Source organism: Cetorhinus maximus, chromosome 12 (genome assembly GCF_964194155.1).
Source record: "Cetorhinus maximus chromosome 12, sCetMax3.hap1.1, whole genome shotgun sequence".
NCBI lineage: Eukaryota > Metazoa > Chordata > Chondrichthyes > Lamniformes > Cetorhinidae > Cetorhinus > Cetorhinus maximus.
Window position 1 is genome coordinate 118,226,532 of NC_135890.1, and position 12,136 is coordinate 118,238,667.

A 12,136-nucleotide genomic window follows, 5' to 3' on the forward strand; every position below is an offset into this window, starting at 1 on the left:
CTGACACTAATTTTCAAATCCTCTCTGGCCACAGGAGAGGTGCCAGAGGCCTGGAGGAAAATGAATGTGGTACCATTATTCAAGAAGGGTAGTAGGGATAAACCAGGTAATTACAGGCCAGTGAGTCTAACATCAGTGGTACGGAAACTATTGGAAAAAGCTCTGAGGGACAGGATTAATCTCCACTTGGAGAGGCAGGGATTAATCAGGGATAGTCAGCTTGGCTTTGTCAGGGCGGGATCATGTCTAACGAATTTGATTGAATTTTTCGAGGAGGTGACTAGTTGTGTAGTTGAGGGCCATGCAGTTGATGTAGTCTACATGGACTTCAGTAAGGTTTTTGACAAGGTCCCACACGGGAGAATGGTCAAGAAGGTAAGAGCCCATGGGATCCAGGGCAAGTTGGCAAATTGGATCCAAAGTTGGCTTAGTGGCAGGAGGCAGAGGGTGATGGTCGAAGGTGGTTTTTGCGATTGGAAGCCTGTGACGAGTGCTGTACTGCAGGATCCGGTGCTGGAACCCTTGTTGTTTGTAGTGTACATTAATGGTTTAGACGTGAACATAGGAGGTATGATCAGTAAGGTTGCAGATCACACAAAATTTGGTGGTGTCGTGAATAGTGAGGAGGAAAGCCTTAGATTACAGGATGATATAGATGGGCTAGTAAAATGAGCAGTGCAGTGGCAAATGGAATTTAATCCTGAGAAGTGTGAGGTGATGCATTTTGGGAGGACTAACATGGAAAGGGAATACACAATGAATGGTAGGACCTAGGAAGTACAGAGGATCAGAGGGACCTTGGTGTACATGTCTTTGGATCCCTGAAGGAAGCAGCACAGGTAGATAAGGTGGTTAAGAAGGCATATGGGATACTTGCCTTTATTAGCCAGGGCTTAGAATAAAAGACGGAGGTTATGTTGGAGCTGTATAAAATGCTAGTTAGGCCACAGCTGGAGTGCTGTGTACAGTTCTGGACGCCACCCTATAGGAAGGATGTGATTGCACTGGACAGGGTGCAGAGGAGATTCACCAGGATGTTGCCTGGGCTGGAGCTTTTCAGCTATGAAGAGAGACTCAATAGGCTAGGGTTGGTTTCCTTAGAGCAGAGAAGGCTGAGGGGGGACCTGATACGGGTATACAAAATTATGAGGGGCATAGATAGGGTAGATAGGAGGAAACTTTTCCCTTTAGTGGAGGTGTCAATAACCAGGGAGCATAGATTTAAGGTAAGGGGCAGGAGGTTTAGAGGGGATTTGAGGAAAGATTTTTTTTACCTAGAAGGTGGTTGGAATCTGGAACACACTGCCTGATGGGTGGTAGAAGCAGGAACCCTCACAACATTTAAGAAGTATTTAGATGAGCACTTGAAATGTCATAGAATACAGGGCTGCAGGCCAAGTGCTGGAAAATGGGATTAAAATGGGTGCTTGATGGCCGGCATGGACACAGTGGGCTGAAGGGCCTGTTTCTGTGCTGTATAACTCTATGATTCAAAGCAGTGTAAGTTTATTTTTACTGGTTACGTCACTTTGTCAATTCCAACATTCCATTAATTCAGTTTCACCGTGCAGTGATAGTTCACAGCTATTAAACTGAGAAAATGGAAGTGCAAAGAGATTTTTCCTGAGGAGCCTGGATTTTCTTCACTTCTATGGGTTGCCTAGTGAGATGTTTAGATCTTGGAGATTGTTGTTGACTAATGACATTGGGTCATGATGACTGTATCATGGGGCGCTAGAACATGGACTCTTTGCCATAGTGAGTTTGTGGTTTGTGATTTCGGTCAGACAGTTTGGGAGAGGTGTCAAATAGAGAGGCAAGAGTTCTTCCCCAGATGCAGGGTGAAAGAACTGATGGGAAAATTGACCTGCTCCCCTAATTCAGAGCAGCACAGGCTGAGGCTTTGGAGCAAGTCTATCTGACTGTGATGGTGCTGGGATAAGGATCTTAAAAATGAAGAGGTCAAAAATAAGGATGTTTGGAGTCGTTGCAATGCTCAGGATTAAACTAAATGGAAGCTGAACAGCTGAATTCCCTGTGCTGCACAATTAGATCCCTTATGTAAGCCACTCCATGCATCATCTCAACTTGTATCCACCTCACTGTCCCTTATTTGTACAGATAACTTGTTAACCAAAACAAATAGGAAAATTCCAAAGTAATTCCCTGCAGATAAAGTGAGACTTGATCAGGAATTAAGAGAAGAGAAGCTGCTAACAAAGCTGATTTCTACTTTTCTTTGGGAATAATGATGGCATCTGTCTGATTGTGCTGCCACCTAGAGGTAACTGTGGTCTGATTCAAGGAGGAGGAAAAGAAGCTCATGAGGCTCAATGTCCATTTGTGCCTAATCTGATGGAGTTGCTGATTCAGGAAATAATTATCTATCACGAGCATGCACTGTTTTCTGTGGAATATTATTCTACGTTAATCATAAAGAATGCAGCATGGTGCAAATCTTTTTGAAGTTTGAGGATGAGATCGATGAGTGGAAATTCCTCCTTTATCTTAATTGTCTTTTTTTAAGGTCCTACTCCCAGCACCATCAGAGCCAGATAGACTTGTTCCAAAGCCTCAGCCTGTGCTGCTCTGAATTAGGGGAGCAGGTCAACTTTCCCATCAGTTCTTTAGCCCTGCATCTGGGGAAGAACTCTTGCCTTTATTTGATATTTATATAGTGCCAGTAATATAGGAAAACATTCACAAAGTTCCTGAAGAAGATGTGATTTTTTAAAAATCAGGCTAAGGAAGGCTGAACAAAACCTTGGTCCAAGAGCCAGATATTGAGAAGGACCTTAAAGAAGGGGAATGGGAGATGGAGAGATGCAGGATTTGTGGAGGGAATTACCAGAATGTGAGACCTAGACAGCTGAAGACACCGCTGTTGATATGACATGGTGGAGGTGGATATAAAAAAGGACACATTACTTGGTTGGAAGGAATACTAACACTTGATCTTCAGTATTGCTGAAAAAAGAGATGTGTTGAAGCTTTTCATCTTGCACTCATCTGGACAAGACGTAAATCTTCAGCATGTCTCTTTCTTTCAAAAATACTTTTTACCAAACAACTACTTGATCTTCAGCTTAGCGTCTAGAATTGCTGAAGAAACGGTAAACCAGGAGCAACCAGGAGTGACAGATAACATTGAACCGCCTTAGTATTGCTAAAATTTGCAAACTATCCAACAATTGAAAAGCAAAAAAGGTTGCAATGGGTTATCTGGAAAAGTACATTTGCATGGTAGAGCTTTTATCCCACAAATTCTGAAAGAATCAGTTGCAAGTAATTTTGACTGCGTGAAACATTACCATTTCTGAGCAAAAGCTGGTGTCCTGTGGTCATCTGTATTTCAAAGTACCTTTGTATTATTATGCACATACATACCATGATTTATTATAAACCATTGGCAAATGGCTAGTATTTCTGGAAGCTTCGTTAATATTCCATTTTTTGCCAACTAGTTACTTGAAGGTTTCATCATATCTCAAGGTTATTTTTGTGTTTAAAAAGAAGATTGTGTTCAGCCTTAGCTGTGCCTCCTGGAACATCCGTTTAAACATTTGACCATTAACACGTGCAACATCTTAGCCCAGCATGAGATTGGTATTTCAGTTTCTGTGTATAGTAATTCTGTGCTATACATATATACAATAGGTAGGAAAATTAATTCAATGCAAGCTGCACATTTTTCATCAATTATTAAAGTGCTATTTCACACACTATCTCATGGGACAGGTTGTGAATACGAGTGGAAGAGTTAAGTGTGTAGCAGAACAAAAAGCACAAACCAAGCATTTTTTAAAAATAGCAATCCCATTCGGTCTGTTGTAATTAGTGGAATTAGTCATGCAAATTAGATACGAATAGGACACAAATTGGCGCTTTAAAATTTAACGTCTCACGACAGTTGAAGTAAGCCGTTTATTTCTGATGGGGTGTTTTTCCCGTTTAAGTATATAATTTGGAGCACAACCTAATAGTGAGTCCCTTGGAGTTCTTACAGTGAGAACATAATTTGTAATGTTACCTTTGCTATTTGGAAAGGGAAATATGGCACTGCCCAGAGATCAGGTAATTTCTCCCAGGTAGGGGATAGATAACAGCCTGTCTTCTTCTGAACTATTGAGATGCCAGCTGAAAAGTTCAGTCAGCAAAGGCTTGAAATGAGATACTCAGTGAACAAAGTGAGTGGTATATGAGGGTGAAGGGAGGGTGAGAAATAGCAACACAACAGAGTAAAATTACTTTCAGGATAGTATCACTTTGAAGGTGGCAGGACAAGCTGTTAAAGCTGCTAAAAGAGCATACGGGATCCTTAGCTTCATAAATAGAACCAAGAGTACAACAAGGAAGGTATGCAATACCTTTATAAATCACTGGTTAGGGCTCAGCTGGAGCATTGTGTCCAGTTCTGGGCACCACATTTTTAGGAAGGTTATCAAAGCCTTAGAGAGGATGCAGAGGAGATTTGCCAGAATGATATCAAGAATGAGGAATTTTGGTAATGTGGGAAGACTGGGGAAGCTGACATTATTCTCCTTCAACCAGAGAAGGTTATCGGGAGATTTAGTAGATCTGTTTAAAATCATGAGGGGTTGTGACTGCATAAATAAAGGGAAACTACTTCCACTGTCAGGAGGGTCAGTAACCAGAGAACACAGATTTAGAGAGGAGAAAAAATTGCAGAAAATACCGTTGTCACTGAATTCTGCAAAATAACCCTATGCTTTTGTTTTACTATTTATTTTTCCCTGTTGCGACAGAACTGCATATCATTTGATCATCAGGAAACTATACTATGGATCTCAATTACTTACAACGTTGCAGGTTAATTGGAAATTAACTGGTTTTGAGATGTTTAAAGAGTTTGCGAATTGAATGGATTTGTTCAGCAAATTTGTCATCCGTTGGTTTTAGCGGAAACAGTTCAAACAATTGCATCTAACACAGAGCAAATATGAGTCTTCAACTGTATAAAAATGTGAAAGCCAAATAGAATAAATAGACCAGACAGGAGCTATGCTTTTAATTCTTGTACAAAATGTCTCTAAATTTGCTCCTTACCTCTGTATATGGAGTACAAGGATCATAAAAATTGAGAAATTTGAATTTGATCTCCTCTAACAACAATGCTCAGGTTAATGTAGAGTTTTTTTTTGTTAGAGGTATTCAAGGTGGTTTGTTATCCTTAAGATACAGATCAGGCATGATCTAATTGCATGGTTGAACAAACTGGAGGGGCTGAATAGCCTCTTCCTGTTCTATAATATTGAGCAAAGAGAGATCGTCCCTTTCATTGGTCATACCCAAGGCCTTTAGCTTGATCGGTGGGATTTACAAATGTCCATTGAACTCGAGAGGAGAATATAGGTTTTTTAGGGAGTTGGATAGGAGGGTGAATAGGGTGGAGGAAAAGGAGAGGGAACTTGAAATTTGAAAATATGATATTCTCTGCCTTGCAAAAAAGGGAACCATTCAGACATCAACAAAAACAAGGGCAGAAGAAACATTGCAAATTCACTAGGGTGAAGAACATCTGAGAGAGGTCAAAATTGTTCACTCTTTGGTTATTTAGAGCCCGGTCCTTTTTTTTTAGATGCTGACCATCAGAGATTTCTATTTCAAATTTTTTTATTATCTCGTTAAAGGCAGGACATTCAAGCTTTTTAGGTTCTGTGGATCATGTGGGTACACATTATAAAGCCTTAGGAGCCTACATACCTTCAATCTATGTTCCCATTTATTTGCATTTGACGTTCTGATCTGCTTTGTATCCACCATTTGAGCAATAGAGTAACAACCCTTTTAAAGCTTCTAGGCCATAAAACCTGAGCAGAATGAATAAGCAAACACAAAATCTAAGCGCATACTGCCTGATTATTTAGGTTTGGAAAGCTGAATTTCTGGGATCAGTCCTGAAGTTTGGACACTCGTGCTTTAAGGCATCCTGTCGGGCAGGGAGTATAACAAGCAAAATATCACTTTACTATTTTTTTTTTACTGGGACGACATTTGTTGTGCTTTGAGTTGTATTTGATCTGGTGAATCATTCAGACCTCAGCAACAGAGACAGATGTTTTGGCAGGCGAATGAAAAGGGCCAATCTGGGATACATTACATGGGACATGTAGCCAGCTGTTGTGGTTCAAAATGTTTTTCTAACTCTTTGCTTTGTAAAAAAAGAACAGATACAAAGACATTATTAGTAATCACTGATTTCATCATCTGTATTGTTTAGGTGCCTTTTGAAAACCAGCTTGTTTTTATGATGACTGGTAGATCCCCTGTGGTGGAACTCTGTGTTAAGGATTCATAGAATCAAACATTATGGAAGGAGACCATTTATATCGCTGGAAAATTTTCTCCTTCAAGTATTTATCCAATTCCCTGTTGAAACCACTTATTGAATCTGCTTCCACCGTATCTTCGGATACACTCCTGTAATGTAACCTTATTGCAATTGTCTCTCCTGTTTCTAGCTGCTACAGAAATTCCCATCAGAAGGTGAGGTTTCTCTCCATCTCTTCTCTCCAATCATGTTTTCCCCTGTCCCCACTCAATTATTTATTCATTCTTTTTCCCAACTCGAGAGAATCTGTTGCTGTTTCTGTTCCCCTCACCCGTTCCCTGAATAGGGCAGCATTCTGTCTCCCCCTTACACACATGCCTGCCCAGGCCAACAAGGTGTCCTTCCAGTTCCTCACTGCCTGTCTCTCCAAGTACAGCAAAATGGAAGGATTTTTTTTTTGCTTCAAGATTTTAGACTGAACATTCTGAATTAACAACAGTCTAAGTGGTTAAAGAGCTTGATTTAAAACTTTAGATGACAGAAGATTTGAACTGAATGTTCAGTTTGCAGTGGAGTTACTTACATGGTTTTGTGGATGAAAGCTTGCATTGTGTAGTGTTGTCCTTTGATGAACATGCATATAAACTGGATGTTTGTAAATAGAAGTGGTGTTTTTTTTCCATTTTGAAAAGCTATTTGTGCATGGGTTGGAATGCTGGTTAACTGTGATGATTATTGTCTTGTGAGGAGGGGGTGAGTGGGGTACCCATTGAACGAAAGAAAGACTTGCATTTCATGACCCCAGGATGTCCCAAATCACTTTGCAGCCAATGAAGTACTTTGAAATGTGGTAACTGTTGCCATGTAGGAAACACAGTAGCCAATTTGTGCACAACAAACTCCTAAAAACAGCAGTGATTATGACCAGATAATCTCTCTTTAGGCTAATAGGTGTCGGCTGAGCGATAAATGATGGTCAATCCACCAGGGAAATCTCCATTGTTCCTCTTTAAATTGTGCCATGAGACTTTTTTTTGCGCCTGATGGGGCAGACATGGCTCAAGTTTAATGTCTTCTCTGACCATGTAGCATTCCCTTGGTACTGCAAAGAAATAGCATCCTAAATTTTGTGCTCATGGCCCTGGAGGGGCTGACTCTCAACCGTCTGACTCAGAGGTGAGTGTGCTGCCAACTGAGCCCCAGTTGATACCCATTGAACTATTCTGAGTGTTTGTGTCTGGGAGGCTTCCAAATATCAAAGAGCTTAAAATATGGGGGCAGCAGAGAAGTGTAGCCAGCATCCAAAATGTTGAGGCCTGACTGGCTGCATTTTGCTTTGTGTGTCTGAGGCAAGGACAAAAAGTGTATAGACTCAATGCAGCACAGAAGGAAGTCTTTCAGACCACCATACCAGTGCTGGATCTTTGAAAGAATTATTGATTTAGTGCCACTCCGAAAGCCCAGTAAATGTTTCCTTTGTTGGACGAGATTTGTGGGTACTTTTTTTTTGTATTTGATAAATTTGAGACACGATGGTTAGAAAATAGCTGACAGCCTTAATGTCCATGATAGATATGAGAAGCCTTATTATAGATGTAGTATGTCAGAATCTATAAATAAAGTGATGACTGTGCACAATATGTTTCCATTCATAGGACAAAATGAAGAAAATCAATTCCGGAGTTGAATTTTCACTATAAAATGAGAATCATACACAGGATTGTGTGACACTGGAAAAAGTGCCAAATATACTTTGCGTTGCATTCATCATTGCATCTCCTTTAATTGTCACAATTTCAACAGCAACTTCCCTTAATTTTTTAGACTTACCGTGTCTCCTGTGCTACACTTTTTACCGTTGCTGGCTTCCCGCAGTATGAGGTCTGATCTTTCTGTTGGGGCCTTAACACAAATGCTTTTTAATTTTTACTTCTATAGAATCACCAGTTATATTCTCAATGGGCTGAAATACCCTAGAGAATTTTCTCATGGATAATATTTGCAAGGTTTCATTTTTTTTAGATCTGTACCACTGAGGTAAATTTAGCATTTGGATAAAAAGAGTCCCTGTGCATCATGCAGCTGTCTATAGCTATAGCAAGCAAAGGAAGTAAACTAAGCCATGAAATAATAAAAGAACAGTGATTTTTTGAAATCTTGCATTTTCAGTGTTACTAATTTTCTAGTGATACCATGGAGTGACTAGAGAAGCTAGGATTGTTTTTCGAGCAGAGGTGATTTAGAGTATATAGGAGAAATGGTTTACACTGACAGGAGAATCAGTGACAGAGGACAGATGTGAAGTAACTTGCAAAAGAACTAGAAGGGATATGGAGGGGGGAAAAGATTGCTATGAGTTATGATATGGAATGTGCTACCTGAGAGGCTGGTGGAAGGGGATTCAATAATATCTTTCAAAAGGAATGGAAGCAGAAAATTTTGCAGGGCAACGGGAAAAGAGCTGGAATGTGAGACTAATTTGATAGATCTTTCAAAGAGCTAGCACAGGCACAGTGGGCCAAAGGGCCTCCTTTTGTGCTGCATCATTCTATAATTCTATGAATTCCTAGGCAATCCTAGAAGGTTAACAACCTTAAGCCCCAGTTATTCCTGCTCTGCTGCTGGAACCATCATTTTTAAGGTGGGCAGGTGATATTGCACCTATATCCGAGCTGGTACTGTCTGTGACTGTTTATCGGGGCAGTAATGTAGTAGTCAAGGTTGGCTCGCATCCCAGCAGTCATGAGTTCAAATCCCACCACGCTGAAACTGAATTCAATAAATCTGGTAGTTCGTGGGCTGACACTGGGGAAATATGACCATGAATAATGTTGGAACAGTCAGGCCTCAGCATTCGATTCGGACACTCCTCTGCCACCCTGATATTTCAAGCTGCTTGATCTTTGATACCCACCTAAGTAGACAGTAGCTTTGTTTAACAAAGACACCTCTGACAATGCAGCACTCCCTCATTAAGGTGCTGAAGTGTGAATCTAGATTGTGCTCAAATCCTAGAATATCAAGCATCTTCATTACATCATTTTTCAGAATGTTATGTTGATTTTGATATTTTTGATGTATGTCATGAGCAATACCTTTAAAAAATATTCTGATTATTTTGCAAATATTGTTAATTTTTCTGTTTCTTTAGAAAGTATTTTTACTCAAGATAAGGGCTTCTGTTAGCTTTCCTGAAATTGGTACCTGCATTCCCTGTGGTTGAGATATGACCATTGATAATGTGATATTTCAGCTTCTTCGCACTTGTTGGTTACCACCCTTAACTAGTTTGCCATTGGTGTTCAATAATTACATTAAAATAATCAGAAAGGATTGCAATATTCCAAGGTTTTTTGATGGCTCGTTATGGCTAAATCTTAAACCTAATGCTGCAGCTCATTAAATTTTGCACAGTTGAATACCATTAGCTTTGTCCTTAAATAGCACTTTACGTGGTGGCATAATAAAGAGGAGCAACTGTTCCTTCTGGATTACAACATTTATAAATAGCAGGGATGCCCAAATTATAGCCTGTGGGTTATTTCTACCCTCATCCTGATTATAGAGCTTATGAAACCCAAACAACTCATTGCTTTTATTTAATCATTGCTATTTTGTGGCTCTAGAAGTTTGAAACTGCTGCTATTGCTAAATACTTGGGTGGACCACCAATATCAGCAGCTTAGAAATATACAAATTAATCAAAACATTCACCTTTACATGTGGTGCTTGAGAATCCTCTGCAAGGACCTAAAAGACTGGGTAAGATATGAAGGATAGACACACCTGATGCATGGTGTGCGTATAACAATGATCAGTGTAACTTGAAGTGAACAGAATTTTGGGCAGAATTTTTAGCTCGGTGGGCGGGTGCGTGACCGACCGAGCGTGAAATGACGTGCGTTGACGTCGGCCGAGTGCGCCGTCATCAACACGTAGTCGTGCGATAGTTCAGTCGGTGGGCACGTGCCTGGGCTGGCAGTGTGTCCGCCGACGATTAAAAGGCCTATTAAGCCCATTAAGTAATCAATTGTCCTGAATTTTTCACTGCCCGTTCAACCTAACAGGCGGGATGAGGTTTCCAAAAGTAAATACAAATGAAATAAAAACTTTAATTTTTAATTAAAAACATGTCCATGCTCATGTGACAGAGTCACATGAGAGGGGACATGTTTTATTAATTTTTTTCTGTTGTTTAATAATGATTTCAATACGTTCTTCATCTCCCTGAGGCAGCTCCATGCCTCAGGGAGATTATTCAGCGCTCTTTCGCGTGCACACGCAAAGCTTGCACTAGGCCTGCTCGCCCTCCGTCCGCACAGGCAGAGCTCAGTGCTGCAGCTCGCCTGTCGCATTGGGCGGACCTTAATTGGCCCACCCGCATAAAATCGCGGAGCGCTACCGATCCCAGGCAGTGGTCGGCTTCCCGACTGCCCCAACTGATCCCACACACCAAGGGCAAAATCCTGCCCTATATTGCAATGCTCAAGCATAGAATTACATCATCTTAGATTGAACTAAAGTGGGTTGAGCCTTCTACGTCTTCACTTTAATACAGCAAAGAAGATTCCAGCTCTACCTGAACAAAACCAGGAGATTTGAGAACATCCTGATCATCACCTGCCACTATTCCATTAGTCGTTGTAAACAGCTGCACTGATGTTATATTCATTGGAACTTGAAATATCAAGTGTCGCTGCATTCAGTATCATTCCAGTTCCACAGGAGTCCCAGTGGTTGAGATACAGATGCATTCTGGGGTTACATTTCATGCTCTAACAGCTGTGGGGGATTGCCCAGATCTTGTTGCTAAGGCGATGAACCCAGAGGTCACTTAAGACATCTTGTAATGTCCTTTACAATTCAGGTTTCCATGGAACCACAGTGATTCTCTAGTAATATGTTTATTCAATGTGAAGTGCATTTGATGGAAGATGAACGTAGATGATAATGCTTCATAACCTTTTATAGCTGCTGATTATAATTAACAACAAGCTATTTAAAAGAAAGTTCTGCTTTCAACTTGGTTCAATAACAACAGCTTATATTTATCTAGCACCTTTAAAGTAATAAAAAAAACCCAAAGCACTTCACAAGAACATTATGAAACAAAATATCACACACAAGTTTTACACTTTGCACTTTCAGTTAGTTATTATAAATATCTTGTCCTTTGTCTGCATCATTATATATTTTCTGCACATCATTCTCTGACCTGCTTAAGCCACTGGTTAAACTGCTGTCGCTGCCAATTTGTAAGTGAAGAGAAAGATCCCATTCTGGAATGAAATGCAGATCTTTCCAGTTACACCATGGAGTTATTCTAAACCAGTGGTGCCTTTGGCTGTGAAAAGTCTAAAATGATCTTGTTTTAAAAAGACCCTTCCGAAAGTAAACTGCAGAAAGAAACCCTGCAATAAAGATACAGCAACAACTTAATTTATATATCACCTTTAATGTAGTAAAATGTCCCAAGGAGAGTTATCAGACAGGGTTTGACACCGAGCCACATAAGTAGATATCACAACAGGCGCGCTAGAGCTTAGTCAAAGAGGTAGGTTTTAAGGAGCACCTTAAAGGTGGAGAGACACAGATTTCTCAGGGTATTCCAGAGCTTAGGAGGCAGCTGAAGGCACAGCTACCAGTGGTGGAGTAATTAACATCTAATTTTCATTCCCTGATGTTTATTATTACGTGTTTTATACTTTGAACCTAAATTTTATAGATGGACTTGAAATATACACAAAGAAATAGTTCCTGGGATGAGGAACTCCAATTGTTAAGACAGATTGGAGAACTTAGGACACTTTCCCTTAGAGAAAAGAAGGCTGAGAGGAGATTTGA

At 40.3% G+C, this 12,136-nt stretch overlaps 1 protein-coding gene across 1 annotated transcript in view; it reads left to right on the forward strand.

Annotated features, from left to right (window-relative positions):
• Positions 1-12,136, forward strand: part of zdhhc8b (zDHHC palmitoyltransferase 8b) — a 251,443-nt gene that overhangs the window by 192,405 nt on the left and 46,902 nt on the right. The gene's annotated exons all lie outside the window — the stretch shown is intronic.